General features: G+C 42.2%; 1 protein-coding gene across 6 annotated transcripts in view; it reads right to left on the reverse strand.

Moving 5' to 3' along the window:
- JARID2 (jumonji and AT-rich interaction domain containing 2) overlaps positions 1–20,980 on the reverse strand; it is a 259,185-nt gene that overhangs the window by 148,821 nt on the left and 89,384 nt on the right. The window lies entirely within an intron of this gene.

A 20,980-nucleotide genomic window follows, 5' to 3' on the forward strand; every position in this document is an offset into this window, starting at 1 on the left:
GGAAGACCACGGTGGGACAAGCGGCTGCCACTGCGGGTCACATTCCAGCGACATTCAGAAGGTGGGAGCCAACTTGGTGCTTATCTGGAATGTGTGAGAAAGGGGGAGCTGGGGCAGCTCAGTGGGTGATGCATCTGCCTCCAGCTCAAGTCATGATCCTGGGGTCCTAGGATACAGCCCCTGGGTCAAGGTCCCTGCTCAGCAGGGAGTCTGCTTCTCCCTCCCCTCCCCCCTGCTTGTGCTCATTCTCTCTCTCAAATATTTTTTTAAAAAATAAAGAAAAAAGGGAGAGAGTCAAAGATAAACTCAAAAATCTTTCAACTCAGGAAATGGAGTTACCTCTGGGCAAAGGGAAGGCACTTCTGAGAAGAGTACTCTGGAACAGAGAGAAGGGAAGAACCGGAGTTTAGTTTTTAGGCATCCTAGTCTGAGTTACTATTTGAGTAACTTATTATTATTACTGAGTTGCCCTTAGGAGAGGTCAGAGTTCAGGCCTTGGATCAAATCAGGACTAGAGATCTCAATATAACCACAGTAGTTTAAAAAAAGCATATTTTTGTATACCATAATTTATAAAAGGGCAGAAAACACAGTTTACCAGTCCATGTGAAAGTTAGGAACGAAGTCCAATAAAGGACTGGCTGACCTGGACAAGTCATTTTATGGTGAAGAAGGTTTTTGGGGCCTTAGGGAAAATGATGCTTTAAAATAGTGAGTGAAGGCAGAGGGGTGACCACAGGAGAAGAAATTAGAGGTCTCACTAGAGTCATTCTATAAAAATCCATTTGACACCACAGCCCTAATTCACCAGTGATGGCAGGTCAGTAAGGTGGCAGTGGTCAACACAGGTGACACTGGGGTTCATGAGCAGCTGATGGTAAGAAAATCCTATTCAGCTCTGTGAAGTCCTAATAAAATCAATCACTCCATGGGGGCGGGGGGGGGGGGGGGGGTGCTGGCATCCCTTCCTCTCTTGAGGCTTCACATGCAAATAAGGAAAATGACAAACATCCACCCCAAACAGAGAGAGGTAACCAAGAAGACAGGGGGCTGAGGCCTTTGCTCACAGGTAGTCAAAATATGGTCACAAGATGGCCCAGAGAGGACTACGCAGTGAAGTTTTCAAGAGGTCACAAAACAAACATTTGTGTGGAGTTACCAACTATACCCTGTTCTCTCTCAGGTGGGTCCAGGAAGGTTCCAGAGTAGTTCCTTCTGGATGCCAGCAACTGGGGGGACCCATAGACACAAAGGCTGTTGGGGACAAAAGAGCAGAACACTACAAAATCCAAAGGAATAAACCCTAAGACCTGGAGAGAGGAAAGAGAAAAACACCTTTATGTGACCCGCTGCCATGAGTCACACCCCACTGCTCCAACTATGCTGTGCTTCTTCTTTGCGGATTCCTCCTTCAGTAAACCTGGAGCACCTGAAGCGAAGATTCTCACCTTCAAAATTCTCTTCACTGGTTTACCAAAAACAAAAACCCCCATATTCTTATCTTCCTAATAAAAATAAGTCTTTTTCTCATCGTCCCAATCAGAGGACATGTGTTCAGATTTGAGCAGCCCCAGAAGCTCTTGTCTAGAATGCTACAGGTGGGTCAAGGTTGACTGCCCTGGAAACCCCCATGAGGAGCTTTATCAAGTACAGACCTCACCTCCCTTCTGACTTTGCTGATTGGGGTTGTGGCATGTGCCCCGAGATTTTTAATAAGCCCAGAATCACACCTCTAGGACACAGTCCTGGAACCACCCACCTATAGACACTCCCACCCTCGGTGAAAGGCAGTCTCACAGCATTAATAGGATCTATATTCTGACAACCCCCCAACATCGACTCATGTATACATTAGGAGCTTCAGTAATGGTTGAGCAAATGAAGCTAAGAAAACAAAGAAACTCACATTAACTACGGAAAGAGCTATTGAAATAGCCCCAGAACATCCTAATACACTGCTGACTGTTTTTACAGAAATTCTCTAAGATCAAGCATTCTGTATTCTCTGAAATAGTGGGGGGGGGGGGGGGGGGGGCGCTTTAGCAGATACTCAAGCTTTTGTTCCTTGAAACATAAACCAAACACCTACTAGCTTGAAGGAAGTGAATCGAACAGCTATAAACTACTCAAAGTTTCCAGAGGTCCCAATGAATGAGGGATACCCTGCATGTCTGAGTCAGAGAATGGTTCTGATTTGCCAATAATAAATACAAAAATAACATCTCAGTACAAGTATCATGAGGGACGCCTGGGTGGCTCAGTGGTTGAACATCTGCCTTTGGCTCAGGATCCTGAGGTCCTGGGATCAAGTCCTGCCTCAGAATTCCCACAGGGAGCCTGCTTCTCCCTCTGCCTATGTCTCTGCCTCTCTCTGTGTCTCTGATGAATAAAGTTTTTTTTTTAAAATTTACAAGTATTAAGAAACCAGGTTAAGACTGCTACAGATTTAATTCCATCAGGAGGGGACAGATTTGAATTGTAGATACTCTCTGACCCAATATCCCATCATAAGGAACAAAACTAAATTGGGGTCAACTTCCTGGGGGGGGGGGGGGGCCTCCATACATTGAGTTTTTCTTCTCATTTACCCAAATCTCAAGCTACTGCCAAATAATCCTAGATCCCAAGTTACTACCTGAAGGACACAGCTGAAGCACCTACTCCTCTTCTTGTACAGTCAGAGCAGGGAGATGGTGAGGCTATACATTCTGGGAAACGTCCTGCTCACCAGTAACATATAATTCCACTTTTGTCTCCAGAGAGACTGAGTGGCCTGCAGGCTCTCTTTTTGTTCCTAACATTCCCCAGTTATCAGGGTAGCTTTCAAAAAGACCTTCTCTAACCCCACACACAAGAGAAAAAAGATCTTGTCCTCCTAACAGGATAGTAAGGGATGGATTTTATCCTTAAAATTGATGTAAAACTGGCGGGGGGGGGGGGCGGGGGGCAGGGTAGCCAAATAGAAAACACACACGAATTTTTAATGGCCAGTTGGGGTTCGACAAACTTTTTCAGCCCATTTTACAAAAGCCCTGACCTCAAAGAAAACACTTTCCAAGCCTAACATACATGCCCACACAAAGAAACACAGCAGGCACTCCCCAAGGGCCAAAATAAAATGCTCTCTAGTAATTACCATAAATAGAAAAGGAGACCAGCTTCCTGAGTCAGAGTAAAGAGTACAAGAAAAACCACCAGCAACAAAAACATCATAAACAAAATTACATGGCCAGCAATAAACCAGGAGGAAAGCAGAATTGCTTCTGAGTGAGATGCAAAGGAACACATCTGGAAGAGGCTTCCACAAGAGGACAGGTCCATGAGCCTGCAGAGAGGACTGTGAGGGTGTAACGTGCTGGTACCTTCCTTAACTAGGTGGAATGCAATGACCATTCCTTTTCTTTGGTACAAACAGAAAAGTTTCTGAAAAACCCAACAAATAAACTACAGCTTAGTATTTGAGAAAAGAGGTCTCATTAATCCGGGCATTTATTATTTCCCCTAAATTTGATATAACTTCCCAATTTCCTTTTGATTTTTTTTTTTTTTTTAAATCAATGAAGAGGGCCACCTGGGTGGCTCAGTGGTTGAGTGTCTGCCTTTGGCTTAGGTCCTGATCTCCAGGTCCTGGGATCTAGTCCCATATCAGGCTCCCCATAGGGAGCCTGCTTCTCCCTCTGCCTATGTCTTTGCCTCTCTCTGTTTCTCACGAATAAATAGGTAAAGTCTTATTTAAAAAATCAATGTAGGAAATTAGAGATCCTCCCTTAAAAAACAGCCTGAGAACCTTACAAATGAGGACATGTGTGTATGTGAAGCAGCTGCCCATCAGATCAACCACACTAGCTCTCACTGTGATTATGAGGTTATCAGCTTGAAATTATGATTTAAGTTCATGGACATGTACTGTATAAATCACATCCAAAATGAACCTGTGATTAAAGAGAAGCAACACAGACAATACTAATGAATGAAGAGCATAAAAATAAGTCTGCACAGATGCCTCATAATCCTCACTAGCCTGTAAACAGTATTCACCTGACCAGGAATTCTTCTTTTATGAAAACAGCATCCTTAATCACTGCAAAATCCAGTGTTATCTCTACTTAGGGCTGTTTACCATATATTCTGGGCAGCCTTTTATATTTTTTTTAAAGCTTTATTTATTAGAGAGAGATTCCCCAGAGGACTCTGCACTAAGCCCAGGGCCTGACAAGGGCCTCAATCTCATGACCCTGAGATCATGACATGAGCTGGTCACTTAACCAACCGAGCCACCCAGGAACATTCTCCTTCTGGGGAGCCTCCTGAGACTCAGGTGAAATAATGCACTGCTGAGGTAATAAGCAGGTTGGCTGCTGCAGAGCCTGCTGCCTCGCTCCAACAAACCTACCTCAGGACATTCTAGGTCGTTCTCCCTAGTGATGATCTTTTACATTGTTCAAAGCCTTTCTGCTCAGTGCAAACTGGAGTCTGGAGCTTTCTCTCTTTTCTTAACCTCTAGAAAGAAACTCTGAAAACCTCAAAATCATTAAAATGGTGAATTTTCTATCAGATGAATTTTACCTCAACAACAACAAAAGAACTTAGGATGTTAATTTGCTGATCTCAAAACAAATTCTACTTAAAATTACATTGAGATCCTCAGCATAAATAACAACATTACTAGTATTTTATTCCATGTGGAAGTTCTAGAAATAATGTTACTGGCAGATGGGGCTGGAGTTTAAAAAGGCTTGTAAAGGGGCACCTGGGTAGCTCAGCAGTTGAGCATCTGCCTTTGGCTCAGGTGGTGATCTCAGGGTCCCAGGATAGAGTCCCACATCAGGTTCCCCACAGGGAGCCTGCTTTCCTTCTGCCTATGTCTCTGCGTCTCTCTGTCTCTCTCATGAGTAAATAAAATCTTTTTAAAAAATAAGAAAAAATTAAAAGGCTCAGAAAATCATCTGTCAGTATTCAAAACAAAACCATCGTCACTTTTTACCAAGTAAAAATTTAATTTCTCAATACAAAGTAGGCGATTAATATTGCAGCCCAAGTGAACTGAAATATGAGCGTGCTTATTTTGGTTTTATGTTCAACAGAAACTTCTACCTATGTATTATCGAAATAAAGTAAAAAAAGGTCAATAGAATATACAACGAGGCAGTTCCTTTATGGTTCATACTACTTGTGGAGACCCTCAGACTTCCTCACCACAAAGGGCAGACAGGGCTGTGTGGGATTCACTCCCCTACAGAACCAGAGCCTTTGCCTGGCAAACAGAACCAACCGGGACCACAAGAAGGGAAGGAGCAAGATACCTGTCACTCACTGATAGAGTGGTCTCAATATTCTTGACTTTCACTATATCTTGGCATCCCTGCTGTGGTCTGCAAAGGTTTGGAACCCATTTCCTAAATATTCTTCAGCACTTGTTTCTTCCATAATTCTTGTCCTCCGGGTCTTCCCTTATCACAATATTTCTCAAAAACCATCTTTTTAAAAAAATTCAAGACTTGAATGTATTTGAGAGAGAGCATGCAAGCAGAGGACTGCAGAGGAGAGAAAGAAGCAGGCTCCCCGCTGAGCAGGGAGCCCCACATGGGGCTGGATCGCAGGACCCCAGGATCATGACCTGAGCTTAACCAACGGGAGCCACCTAGGTGCCCCTCAACTGTCACCTTTTAAACAATGTCTTCTCAGACCATCCTACCACACAATCTAAATAACTGCTACCACTTCCTTCCCAGCACTTATCACTTCATAAAATTCTCATTTGTCAGAATATGTAGTATATGGTTTTCTAAATCACTGGCTGAATGCCCTTCTAATGTAGCAAAGTCTGGGGTTAGCATCCAGTATGCAGTTGACCTCTGAACAACATGGGTTTCTTCAACTGCATGGGTCCATTTACACATGGACATTTGCAATAAACACACTCCAGGGCTATAAATGTGTTTTCCCTTAGTATTTTCTCTTCCCTGGCTTATTTTATTTATTGTAAGGACACAGTATAGTAACATACAAAATACAGGCTAGTTTACTTTGTTACCAGTAAGGCTTCCAGTCCGTAAACTACTAGAAATTACATTTTGAGGGAGTCAAGAATCATACACAGATTTTCAACAGCTCGGGGCCGGTGCCCCTAACCTCTAAATTGTTTGAGGATCCACTGTATTCAAAACTTGACTTTCTAGAGCCAAAGTTTTTGGGTTTTGTTTTTTTTTTTTTTAAACCATAAAGAAACAAGGGCATAAGTTAACTCCTGTAACTACCACATCCAAGCGTGAATCCCCATCTCCCTATAAAAATCATGAACCCTGGAGCCACTCACTCACAAGTATGCCTGGATAATGCCAACTGTGTGCTGTCACAGAACATGGCTGGCACACAGAGGGTGATTGGTGAGGGTCTGTCCCCCTCTGGTAGTGAGGCACGAAGGAACAAACAGAACACTTGGCCTGGTTTTCTCCTGCTACTGTTAAATTACCACAAACCAGTGTCTGAAAACACAAACTGATTTGCTTACAAGTTCTGGAGGTCCAAAGTTCAAAACCAGTTTCACAGGCTTCTAACGGAGGAGCTGGCAGGGCTGGCTTCCCTTGCGAGCTCTGAGGGGAGAATCCACTTTTGCCTTGTTTCAGCTTCTGGTGGCTTGCCTGTACTCTCTTGGTGGCTTGTGGCCCCTTCCCCCATCTTCAGAGGGACCTGCCAGCATCCCCACCTCTCAGCTCCATCACATCCCTTCCTCCCTGCCTTTGAGCCTGTTACCTCTGCTTTTGTAAGGAGCCTCGGTTTGTTTTTTGGGGTCTTTAGATTTTACTTATTTGACAGAGAACGCACAAGCAGGGGGGACAGCAGAGCAGAGGGAGAAGCAGGCTCTCCACTGAGCAGTGAGTCGGACATGGGGCTCCATTCCAGGACCCTGGATCATGACCTGAGCCAAAGCCAGACATTTAACTGACTGAGCCACCCAGGCACTGCTTATAAGGACCCCAGTGACGATACTGGGTCTACCTGGATAACCCAAGATAATATCTCCAACTGAAGATCCCCAACGTAATCACACTGGCAAGGTACCTCTTATACCACGTAAGAGGCCAGGTCCCAGGGATTAGGGCTGAGATATAGCAGGAGGCCTTCATGCAGCCTACCAGAAAGTACATGCTAGTATCTTTGTATCTGAGGAACAAGCAGTTGCTGCAGACAAAACACTTCACCGCCGGGCACTGCCACGCACACACTGGGATATGTTGGGACAGAGAAGAATGCCACCTAAAGTGCTCTTGGAGGACCTTCCAGGAACACGCCTAGCACAACTTTTCCCCATTTGTTTTTCCTTTTAAATATAGATATACAATCAGCTCCTAATAAAGCAACAACACCTGAATGGGCCAACAATAAAGGGTGGAACTCTCAGGCTCATCCAGAACTACCATCTCTCAAAGCTTACACTCTGTGTTTCCCTAGAAACAGCAAAGTAATTGAGTGTTTCAATTGAAAAGACTTTTTTCCCCCTGCATTGAAATCATGGCGCGTAGGGGAGTAGTGAACTGGTTGAAGGGTTTTACTATTGTTCTGACTTCTCAATAAAGGGGAACATGGAATGCACATTAAGAGCTGGATCATTTAATGTTGCAGGGTCTTTCCTTCTAAGTCTGCAAATGACTGCTAGAATTTTGCTAATTTACTTGTATCAAATGCCAGTATATTTGGAGATTAAAAATTTATATTTTTTGTTTTACTATTCAAAAAGAGCCCTTCCGGGGCACCTGGGTGGCTCAGTTGGTTAAGCACCTGCCTTCAGCTAGGGTCATGATCGCAGGGTCCTGGGATGGAGTTCTACACCTGGCTCTGCTCAGCAGAGAGTCTGCTTCTGTCTCTTCCTCTGCCCCTCCCCACTGTTCATGCTCAATATCTCAAATAAATAGATATTTCTTTAAAAAAATTTTTAAGATTTTATTTATTCTTTCATGAGAGACAGAGAGAAAGAGGCAGAGACACAGGTAGAGGGAGAAGCAGGCTCCACGCAGGGAGCGCAATGCGGGACTCGATCCTGGGACTCCAGGATCACACCCTGGGCCAAAGGTAGGCACTAAACCACGGAGCCACCAAGGGATCCCCTAAATAAATAAAATCTTAAAAAAGAACATGAACGTGTTGGAAATTTCTCAGAAATATTTAGAAAATAGAAATTTTCTCAAATAAAATGATGGGAATTAACCTCAAGATTTCTATTCTAAGATACATAAATGGATAAGCATAAAAAAAGCTTTGACAGTATTAGTCATGAGGGAATTCCAGCTCAAACCCGCAATGAGATACCACTTCATTCCCAGTAGAATGGCTATAATCAGACAGACAATTTTAAGTGTTGACAGGAATGCGGAGAAATTCAATCCCTCCCTACATTGCGGTGGTAATGAAAATTGGTGCAGTGATTTAGAAAAACAGTCTGGCTCAGTCCTCAAAAGGTTCAAGAGTCACCATATGACCCCGCAATTCTACTGCTAGGACAAGTGACCGAAATGTCCACACAAAATCCTGCCCCTAATGTTCACAGCAGCGTTATTCATGATGGCCCACATGTGGAGACAACTCAAGCATCGGCCAACTAATGGATGGATAAAATGGGACATGCATCCACGAATGGAATTGCTGGCCAGTAAAAAGGAAGAAGTATTGCTCTATCTCAATAAAGGTGCCCTTTTCGAAGAGCCTCTGCTCTGCTGTACTATATTAACTCAGAATGCTTACTCTCTTTGCACATCTAATGAGTGTTTCCTCCACAGTAAATCTAGACTCATAAGCATGCCTGGAAAGGAAAACGTTGGAGCTGCATGCTACCTTTCAACTGCTCTGCCAGCTGGAAACACGCCATCCGTCGTCTGTTCCTTACATGATAGGACCGCCAAGTAGACTACTTAATAGACATTCAGACAACCTCATGTTCACAGCAGGTTAAGAGAGAGAAAGGAGAAAACTAAGGAGGGGTAAGGAAGGAGGCAGAGCAGTCTCCTCCATATGGCCAACACAGGCTGCCCCACCACCACCACCATTTCACCCATTTGAGAACATGCACAGAGGCAGGTGTGTGACTCCTCGGGGCTGCTTCTTTGGGAGTCTACATCTGAGCCAAGGGAAGAAAACTGTTCATCTACAATGACAGTGCACGTGTTATTAGGAAACAATGCACACACAAGGGACAATGTGACATGAATGTGGGGGAAGGGTGTAAGGAGGAGAATCTAAAGAGAGTTTCTGTCAATGACTCAAAGCTCTGTACTTGCTAAAACCTACAGCCTCACAGGAATCTCAGCTAAGCATGATTGCTCAGATTCACAGCAGCCTTTAATGTGTTTTGTTATAAAGAATTACATGTCAATAAATTAATTAAAGTGTAAGAAACAAACAGGATTTCAGGCGAAAACCAGCCAGCAATGAGGACAAGGCTTTGAGGGAAGGAAGGAACCTGGCCTGGCCTCTAAAGAGCCAGTGGGCAGAGCTAAGTTTCTCTGCTGCATCTGAGAGACATCAGGCAAACTACTCATGGGGGGAAAAAAAAAAAGATATTAATTAAAAAAAAAAATCAACACAGACTGCAAATGCCTTGTGGCCTGAGATTCGACACCAAAATTCTCCTTTAAATGAGCACAGATACAGGAGTCCAGGCCCCCTCTGACCAACTCTCCAGCCAAGCCCCAAAGGAGCTTGTAGAGAGCAATCTCCAGAGATGTGACCAGCAGAGGGAAGTGGGGTTAAGGGTGCGGAGAGGAAGCCTGGAAGAAGCACCAGGGAAAGTGACTCAGGCTGTCTCTCTCCCTGCCAAACGAAGCCACTACTGATGCCAACACATCCCATTTATAATGCTGCACAAAAGCGTGTGCACAGAGGGACCACACAGCGACTTTGCAGAAGCCTAGAATAACTTCCAAGTTTAACCCATAAGGTGGTCACTTCTTTTAAAAAAAAATCGGCAGATACAGAAGTCACGATGAATAGGACTGCCCCCAGAAAAGAGCTGCTTCGCAGAGGCTATGGTATACCAAGCTTGGTATACCAGGACACAATAGCACCTCCTTCTATTGCCAGAACTCTGCACACTTGCACCGAAATTTACATATGAGGACAGCGTGGCCCAGGAAGCCCAAGTGATAGTCGGGAAGCTTGTCTGCACTCTCCTGGGTTTTTCTCTGGCTGTTTCACACAACTATTCCCACAAGGTGGGTGGCTAGCCTGGGGAGCAAACCAGGGGCTCTTCCCCAAACTCTATTGGCCGTTCCCCTGTTCCCCTGATTAACTCAGATCTGCCTTTCAAGTATTGAATGAAAAGGTCTCTCTTTGCCTCAGAAAAGTTCTTCTCAAACTGTTAGAATATTAGCATGCCGTTCACCTCGTAGAGCAAAATGCTCACTCAGACATCTTCAAAATTGATTTGCTCCTCATAGACATGAAGCTCCCTGAGGCCCCTAAGTCATGCTGAGCAAAACCCTCACCCTTCACCAGAAAGGTAACTACCTTTAAGTGATAGTGTCAGCAAATACGAAATTCAGCATTATTATTTATGCCTAACGCTAAACACATTCCTGTCAATCACGTGCAACAGAGTCGCTTAGCTTTATTTGCTTTCCATTTTCTTTGGGTTCAATTTCTCCTACCTCCAGGTGCCCTGGAATAGGCCATCCTAGTGGATCTAAGAGAATTTCATCTACTGGGGGGGCCGCCTTTCTTTTCTAAGGTCCTGTAAAACACTTGGTGATTGTTTTGCATGAAAACATAAAATTTTGGGTCACAACAAATACTTGTTTCGTTAATATGAACTTTGCAGACCACTGCCTTCACTTCTCTGCCTTTATTTGCTCAAAGTAACTTTACAGTATGATCTGGCATGGAGATGGAGTCTTTTCAAATGTTGTTTAAATTGGAGTTAGCTGCAATCATGTGAAGACCCAACAATGCCTTGTGATTTGACGGAAGGAATGGCAACGTGAACCACTGTGACCAAACTCACTCATACTCAGGCTATGGAAGCCATGTCGCAGATACCACCCGGGGTATTTTAGGCTTTGTAAAAACATGGAAAGCCAGTACATCTTAGAATCAACAAAGTATGATAATTACTGAACACCACTGGTCAGCAGGACCAATATTCCCCAACTGGCTATATGGTCTCCATGTTATTAATCAGGGAATCTCTGTTAGGCAGACAATTATTAAATAACACATTTAATAAAAGCCTCCAGATAGAAATGATGAGAAACTGAGTGAGGTAGACCAGAAAACCTGTGCTCTGCCTTCAACATGAATACAGCAAAACTCAGAGTGCTTACTTCTGGGGCCTGGTTATATACAAAACAGAAAAGGCAATGACCTATCATGGCCTCTCCAGCCCATTCTGCAGTCTTAGGGATACGTACCTCAACTCATGCCTACAGTTTGCTCCATCTCCCCCCAAATTCTGGCCCTGAGTCCAAACAGATGCTGTGTACCCACACACTGGGAAAAGTTAAGTCCAGAAGTCTTACCCAACACTTAGCTCTCAAATATAGTGGGCCCAGTAACCTTACCTCCAAACCAATCTTTAACTTTCATTGTGTCATGCATAGATGATAGACAGTTACTAAAATTAACAGTGACCATAGGTGACATCTGTGACAAGAGATCAGGGGTCAAAGTATGAAAAGAAACTTCACCACTGAAAACAGTTAAATAATGTTTGCCTTGTCCCCAAAACATAAGAGGCAAGGATTTTAACTAGAAAAGATGCCAGTAGGCGTCAAGATAAAGGGCAGAATGAGAAATTGCTGTTGGAGATCCATAGGCTCTCCCTCACTGCTACTGCTGCTGGAGATAATGCAGCCTGTGGAATGTTCGGGATCTGCAGGGATTGGTGTTTCCTATCATGTAGACCCTCCCTTTCCGGTATCCCTTCCCTCTCGCTTCCATGCTTCTCACATCCCTGAGCCAGACCCCACCACAGGATCTTTTGCCAAAAGGGCAATTATCAGGTTGCCAGTGCCAAAACCCAATCCCACTTCTAAAACGGTGCTCTTTAATTTGTGCTCTACGTCCAGACTGAGCGACCCTGGAAATAGAAGTGAGAATTTTCCAACCTGGAAATAGTTCTGAGTGAAACCTCCTTTCTACCCATTTCTCTTTGGAATAACCCCGTTGGGCCTGCTTTACTCACATGCACCTAATTAGGGCACATCGTGTGGTTGTGGCAGTGGAGGAGACACTAAAAATTTACCCACCCACAAAATTCCATTCTCAGATGGAACATTTTTGTTCAGCATCTTCCATCACCAAAAGGAAGTCACCATCTCGGATTAGAGAACAAAAGTTAGGGCAGCCCGGGGTGGCTCAGCGGTTTAGCACTGCCTTCAGCCCAGGGCCTGACCCTGGAGACCCAGGATTGAGTCCCAGGTCAGGCTCCCTGCATGGAGCCTGCTTCTTCCTCTGCCTCTCTCTGTGTCTCTCATGAATAAATAAATAAAATCTTGAGAGAGAGAGAGAGAGAGAGAGAGAGAGAGAACGAACAAAAGTTAAAATACCAATTAGGTCCTTCAGAACTAACCAGTACAAATATACCACATCACCCAAAGATGAGCTACAATCTTGTGGATGGGATTTTTCTTTTCTTTTTCTTTTTTAAAGGAAAGTGGGAAGTCAACAAGGGGAGTTCACATTACAATGTGGTCTAAGGAATCTCACTGAAAATGTTTTCCATCTCTAATGTGCACACTGTTAACTTAGGAGAAACCATTTCAACTGTATTCCGAGTTCCTTTCGTGGCCTTAATTAAGGCGTCTTCAACTTCTACCCTGTGTGCTTGCGATGGTATACTACTGTCCTTTGTCTTCCGTGGAAATAAATTAATTTTTATCCATTTATTTGGCTTGACTCCCCCCCACAACTACCCACCCAAAGAGGCAGTAAATAAGTAAATGCTGAAAACCTCAGCAGCAAAGCATATTCTGGTGAGCTCTTCCCACCACGACCCTCCTGGTACAGCTGCTTCTCATCTAGCTGTATGCTGTTCCTGTCTGCAAATGCTTGCTTTCTACCCTCTAATGGTTTCAATGAAGAATAAAGGTTAACTTTGACTTTGACATTTTTATACTTGAGAAGAAAGCAAGAACAGTTCTTTCTGCCCTTTCAAGTATAACTAAAAAGAAAAAGAAAATCCACTACTTAACATCTGGAACAAAATATTAAATCAAATTAAAACGTTCAAGTCATTTCTGTGAGCTTATGAAAAGTTGGAAACAGTCAATGGAAGTTTCCAAAATACATTTTAGAAAACACCACGAGAGTTCCACGCTGCCACCACCACCACCACCACCACCACCACCCCCAGCCCCAGCCAATAATCAGCTATAATGAAGATTCAGAGAAAACAGCATACTTAAGAGAAAAAATGAAATCTCCTTGTCCTGTAAAGCAGATTTCAAGATACTCCACCAACACATACAGCGTCAATTGTCAAGCCCCAAACAGAATTATATTTTTTTTACAAAGTCGATGTAATTGGTGACAAACATCCCATGCTTCGTCTCATTTTCGTCCACATCTTCAAACATAAAATATTACGCAACATGCCCGGGGATCTACAACACATATAATGGGAACTGAACCACTTCCCATAAATGTTCACCAGCCACATGAGTGAAGGCAAAATGGATTCTGAAAGCTCAGAAGGGTGAAAATACTTAGAAGAATGCTTGCTAGCTTAAGGTAAAATCACCATTTTTCTTATGAGCAAGCACCTGCTCTTCTTGGTTTCTCTCCACACACCCCTCCCCAATTTTCATTAAAAACCTTGCACTCTATCAACATATTCCCTTTCGTTCTACCCGGAAAAGACTGAGGATAACTTACTTGCCCTAGATTCTATTTTCCCCATATCTTCATTCTACACATAATTATAGCAAAATTCTCAGCCCCGAATCCTTAAATACATCAGCTATGAATGTTTAGCTGCATAACATGCAGCCCCAAGTACTCAGATTACTTAACCACCTAATGGCTCAGGTTAGGAGAGTCAAACAATGTTTCAAGAAAATCACTCCACCTGGCTTTTTCCTGATACAAAATAGTTCAATGCCCTAACTTTGACCACTGTATTCAAATTCTATTTGGAATTACAAACATCCAAATGCTCAAGTCCATGGTTACATTCAGGACAAATGTAACCAAGTAATCCAAGTTTCTTTAAATGGTGGTTCCATAAACCCTCTCCCCAGAGAAAGGATGAGAAATTCTTTGCTTGGTTATATACACAGGTGCATCAACTAAAGGCAGAAAAGCAGGAAGGAAGGAGGAAAAAAAGCCACACCAAAGCTGACTAATCTGCCCTACAAACCAGAGAACCATCAGCATGTTAATTGATTCCAGAATCCGGGAAAGCCAAGAAAACTTAAAAGGGGTGCAAACATTTATAACAAGAGGAGGAGACTCATGGATTTAATTACTTCCACTATAGATGACAATTAAGAATAAATGGTGGAAAACCACAAGAGAGCAGACAGTGAAGAAAAAAAGTTAAATGTTGATCGCCATTAGTGTTAACAACAGGAGTTTCTAACACCTGCTATAAGCTACTGTGTAATAAAAAATGGATTACTCTTCCTAGAAAATAAATGAATACATTAATGTAAGCCAGGTTCTCTGGAAAGCACATTTCAAATCATTTAAGCCAACCACCCCCCCACCCCCACCCCCCCCAAAAAAAATCACATTCACCACCAAATAGAAGCTTCAAAACAGGATGGAAAGAGCCTGAACCTCTTCAAAGCTCCCAGTCTACATACGACAACAAAACACAGAATGGAGTATTACCAGACAGGAAATTCATTTAATAAGACATTATTTCAAATATAAACAGCTCAACAACAACAAAGACAGTAAACATTTACTGAATACACTGTACTTGTATCATCACAACCCAGGCTCAGAACCACCTCATGTGGGGGCGCCTGGTGGACTCAGGTGGTTAAGCCTCTGACTCGTTTCGGCTCACATGACAATCTCAGGATCCTGGGATCGAGCCCCGAGGCGGGCTACACACTCAGCATGGAGTCTGCATGGGATTCTCTCCTTCTGCTCCTCTCCCTGCTCTCTCTCTTTCTCTTTCTCTTTCTCTTTTTCTCTTTTTTTCTTTCTCTTTCTTTCAAATAAATAAATCTTTAATTAAAAAAAGAAAACAGGGATGCCTGGGTGGCTCAGCAGTTAAGTGTCTGTCTTCAGCTCAGGGCATGATCCTGGAGTCCCACATCAGGCTTCCTGCCTACTAGGTCTCTGCCTCTCTCTCTCATGCATAAAATCTTTTTTTAATAAAATCTTTTTAAAAGATAAAATAAAAAATAAGAAAAAGTAAAAAGGAAACCACCTCATGCAGGAAAGGTGAACTTGACCCACACGGCACAGTTCAGTCAACAGCAAAGGAGAGGCTCAACCTCAAGGCAGTTCCCTTCCAAAGCACATCCCAAAGTGAGCCACAGCTCAGCCTTCTGGCCTACCCAAGACTCTGTGACCCCAAAACAGAACAAAACAAGCTCCAAGCTATATTGAACCAGAACCCTACCCATGCTACCCTAAGAAAACATAAGTGGAAATCCTCTTCAGAAACTTTCCATCTAAAGGGAGTCAAGTTAAAATTTTTATTTTAAGGGTTTAAGTAAATTTACAAAAGCAGTAAAATTGATATAAAGCACAGATGGGTTTTATTTCATTCCCAACAGCACAACAAATTGTCAGCTATATTTAATTATAAACACAATTTTGGTTAAATCACACTCCCCCCACCCCCAGGACTTGAACTACTTTCCCATACACATAAAATTCATATCAAAAGCTCTTTCTCCATTACATAGGCAAAAGACAGGAAGACAGCAACTAGTCCAAGATAAATTGATAACCCTGACCTTCAGACTTTCAGCCCAAAGATAAACCAATCTACTAGGATGGTTTTCAAATTGGGGTGCAGCTCCAACCATCATAGCAGGCCTCCACTCTGGTTACTCCAAACCACTTGCTGGGGACAGAAACTCTCAGTGGTGGATTTACATGGTTCCACAAGGGATTCAGATGCACATCGCTGGTTAGGAATATTAAACCACACTGCATTCCTGAATCTACTCTAAACCCTCTTGGGGGGAAAAAAATTCTAAAAAAGCAGCTATACAGAGAGAATCACTTGTAATGCACATTTTATGATTATACAGCAGCAGCAAATTTACTTTTGTAATTAAATTAGCTTTGGAAAAAAAATAAGATGTAACTTCGACTATCCTTGTTTACAATGATCATCCAAAACTTTAAAAAAAGGATAATCCAAAATAGTAAATAATCCAAATCCTCAAACATGTATGATGATATCAGCAGCATTTTACAGCTTAAGTTATTAATAAAATTATGTATATATGGATATCCTGAGCATTACAATAGTTAGGGAATTAAAGCTATTTTAGCTCATGAAGAGGTGACTGTTAGAGAAAACCTGAGATCAGGAAAAGGCAGATAAACTGGGATTAAAATTGTTCTGCAGGGTATGTATAAAGTAATATAAAAAGCTACATAACTAGGTAGGAGAGAACCTATCAAAATAACTCCAGCACTGAATGATTTATACTCATGGAAAGAAACAGATATTTTACTTCTAAAATCAGAGAAACTGTGGGCTGGGAATATTCTGAAATTAGATTATGACGGTTAGTCTACAACCTTGAGAGTTCACTAAAAATAAATGAATTATACTTTTAAATGAGTGGATTGTAGGGCAGGTAACTTAACTTATACCTCAATAAAGCTGTTTAAGAAACACCAAAGAGCACATCAGACTTCCTTGTGAACTTCTTTCAAAAATTTCTATTTTTCGTGACAGCAGATCAATCAGCCAGAGCTACACATATAAGCCAGTATGTTCACTCTTGGTCACATGAAATATGAGAGAATGCCAGAGAAGTTATATGCCCAAGCTTAAAAAACAAAACAAACCAAAAAAAAAACAACAACAACAACAAAAAAACAAACCCACAAAATCAGTGAACATCTCCCTCTTTCATCTACTTCCAAAACTGCTTTAGGGTTGACCACTACTTCACAGTCTACTATGAAAGTGAATTTAACAGCTGCCATTGGAAGCTATAAAATCACCACTTACTCCCAAGTGTGACAGGAGATCATATGCTCCCCCTTAAAACTCAAGCAAACTTTGCATTTGATCTGTAATACAGATGCATTAAGTTAATATTAAGTAAGCATGAAATAAAACTGAAGCCAAACAATGAGGTGTCACACAACAGCAAAAACAACCAAATGGCTAGCTGTCCCCATGATCTCTCTCCCAAGGTCTGAAAAGGATAGCCCACACTAACTCTGATGCCCAGATCAGCAAGGTCAGCAGCATGTAGCTTAAATACTCTAAAGCTATTTAAAAGGTCTTCCCAGGTAAATCTAAAAGCAGCATTCATCAGAATGAATGACTATATATGAGTCAAGGACACCAAAGTCATTCTGCAATTATTAATTGCTTTGTTTTTTAATTTAACAACCCACCACCAGCACTTCGTTGTCTAGTAGGCTTATGGGCTTCTGCTTACTATGCCAAGATCAACGTGCATTAGTCTAAACAATCTGATCTTAACCAGACCCTGCTTCTGTCAAAGATAACTGAAGGGCAACATTAACTCACAGAACATCTGCTAACTGTTGGAGGGCACAGTGACAGGATGTCAAGCCGCCCTTCCCCCGCTGCAAAGACATGGATGGAACCATACTTAGCACAGACCTCTTTGATGTGCGATAGCCTAATTTTACACCAAGAGGTGATCGTATTCTCAGTACACATCCAATTCTTTAATGTAACCTCAACCCAGCTGTGGGGGAGTTTTTAAATATGATATTCACTGTCTTTGAATTCCACCAGCAATAATGATGCCCACTGAAATTGTAAGACTGATTTGGTTGCATTTGATAACTTAATGACACCCTGACTTTGAAGTGGAAAAATCCCATAAATCACAAAACCAAATTACAAAAAGCATTCATAACGGCGTTTTTTAAAATCCTGAACTAGGACTGCGTAAGTAAAGCAACTTTTCACACAACTATGCTCACTATTTTACCTACTAGGACTTACATCCATCTTCAAGTGTGGACGTAAAGAAACGCTAAAATCAAAGCATCTAAATAATGGTTGAATAATTTGGTACTACTACTAAATGCCTAAGTAACGAATAAACGAGGATACAAATTCAGTATCCTGGTGGAGAAAGGTCAGTCACAATACATAGTAATGTTCATTCTAAAGTAAGACCAGTTATCCGAAAAATCCCAAGAAAAACACTTTAGAAATAAAAACCATCTCCTAGGGATCCCTGGGTGGCTCAGCGGTTTAGCACCTGCCTTCCACCTTCCACCAAGGGCATGATCCTGGAGTCCCAGGATCTAGTCGCACATCAAGCTCCCTGCATGAGGCCTACTTGCTTCTCCCTCTGCCTGTGTCTGCCTCTCTCTCTCTTTCTCTCTCTCTCTCTCTCTCTGTGTGTGTGTGTGTGTGTCTCATGAACAAATAAATAAAATCTTAAAAAAAAAATCTCCTAACTTTTTCTATAATTTTAAGAAAGTTGGAAACTTCACTGGACATGTCCATGAATTTTAAGAGTTATGTAAAATATAAGACTTAACAAGACTTTTTTTTTTAAGATTTTGTTTATTTAATTAGAGAGAGAGAGAGAGAGAAAATCTTAGCAGAATCCACCCTGGGCGCAGCGCCCCACAGGGGCTCAATCCCAGGATCCTGAGATCAAGACCTGAGCTGAATCAAAAACGCATGCTTAACCGACTGAGCCACCCAGATGCCCCCAAGACATTTAAAAACAGAAACAAAAACCAAAAAAAAGTATATTTGAACGAAGTAATGCCCTCCTTTTTTTATCCTAAGGTGATAATTATGAAAATGCACTAAAGTCTGAGGACATTCAGTATTTTACCAGAAAGCTGGGTGTTGTAAATTCTAGCAGGCAGCATGGCACAGTGGATGGGTGGCTCACTCAAGATCTGGGGTCAGACCCCCCTGGGTGTACGTCTGCTTTCCTTTGGTTCCCTCACCCATGCCTGTCCTTTGAGGCTGTTCCAGAGCTTCAACAGGTCCGAATAAAGAGAAAGGAGTGTCACATTGCCCAGTGCCCAGGGGAAGAACCTTCCAAAGATTCAAGTCACTGCACTGGAAAACCCTATACGCCCCATCACATGGAAAAAAAGATGCAAAAAATGATCTTTAAGACAAGACTTGAAATAAGAGGAGCAGCATGTGCAATGTGCTTTGGGAACTGTTTTGTTTCTAAATCTTTCAGCCTACTAAAAGAAAAACTGATAAACATAAAATGTTAATAATTATCAGAGTGGCACAAATGTCACTGGGTTTTTTTCCTTTAATTTTTTAAGTAGAGTTTCTAAATGCTTTAAGATTAAAACAAATTACTCATATACTATAAAAGGCTACTTGAAAATGAACCATATACAAAACAGAGTACCAAACTGTACCAAATTATATTCTTCCTCTCTCGTAGTTCCTAACATTTAGACAGTCTCAGCCGCTGCCCACTCTCTTGATAATATTTAATTATGTACTTTCACTTGCTACAACATTACTGAGTATCCATCAATGAAGGTACTATGAGGAGACTGGGCACTACTCCCAACCCAGCCTTTCATCAGTGCGATTTCTCATCTTCACTGACTAAAGAAATAATGGCTAATCCAGCTATCAATGGCAAAATTAATGGGCCTCCCCTCAGTGATTCCTAGAGTACATTCTTGCCCAAAAAAGAAATTTTCTATGTAAATATAAACTCTGATGACAAAATAGAAGATCCAGCCAATGGAACGCGGGAGGTCTTGTGTACCGAGCACCTTCACTGTGGTGGGCCCACGGAAACCAGGCAGCATTTCTGGCAAATGCCTATGTGAGGTCTGAGGCTGGGACCTGTCCCGGACTTGACCACTTCCCTATCTGCTGTACAGAAACTGAAAGCCCACGTGCTGAAGGAAACCTTATACCTTACATCTCCATATACCTTACATCTGCTGTTTCAAAGTAAAAAGAATCATAATTCCAAGTAAGAATCATTTTTTAAATTTCCCACTCAAAATGTGGATGAGTAGGAAAGAACATTGGGTGGAGGGAAGACAAGCACTCCTGTAAACAGTACTAGGTCTGCTTAAATATTTCCTACTTTTCCACGAACGAGGAAATGTCTCAAAACTGCACAGAAGAAAAACCAGAAGAACTTTTACATAACAGTGAAAACAACGCTTTTTCTAACATGACACAGGCAGGAAGGATAGCGTAGGTATAGAAGAAAATACTTCCTTTTGAAAAGTCTCTTTTTTTTTTTTTTTTTTTTTTTTTTTTTAAAGAGATAAAGGTCATTGGGTTTATATGATGTTCATTAGTGCTGCAAGCCTGACATCTGCCTCAAGATGGCTAGGACTTTGGCAGAGTTTCTATCACCATGGAGAGACAGGCAGGTCCCAACACTCAGCTTAGAAGCAAAATTTGGTTCATATGCCACAGGTGGGGGTGCCTGGTTGGCTCAGCCAGTTACGCATCTGCCTTCAGCTCAGGTCATGAGCTCAGGGTGCTGGGATCAAGCCCTGTGTCAGGCTCCCTGCTCAGTGGGGAGTCTGCTTCTCCCTCTTCCTCTCCCTCTCTCCCTCCCAAATAAATAAAAACAAATCTTAAAAAAAGTAATATCCCCACAGGTGTCTTCGGGACTAGACAAGTCACAAGATCATCTGAGATCTAGGAGTGTTATCTAACAACTACCTCACATTCACACTCATGTCTTTTCCCCACTGGAGAGGAAATCAAGACTCCTTTCTGACCTGTAAGAAACTAAGAAGGAATGGAATAAAGACTGTGACATCAACACCAAAAATCTACCTTCCTGGTCACAGCCATTAATTGTAATGAATATACAGAGCACCAGCA

The sequence above is a fragment of the Vulpes vulpes genome, chromosome 12, assembly GCF_048418805.1.
Source record: "Vulpes vulpes isolate BD-2025 chromosome 12, VulVul3, whole genome shotgun sequence".
NCBI classification, from domain to species: Eukaryota; Metazoa; Chordata; class Mammalia; order Carnivora; family Canidae; genus Vulpes; species Vulpes vulpes.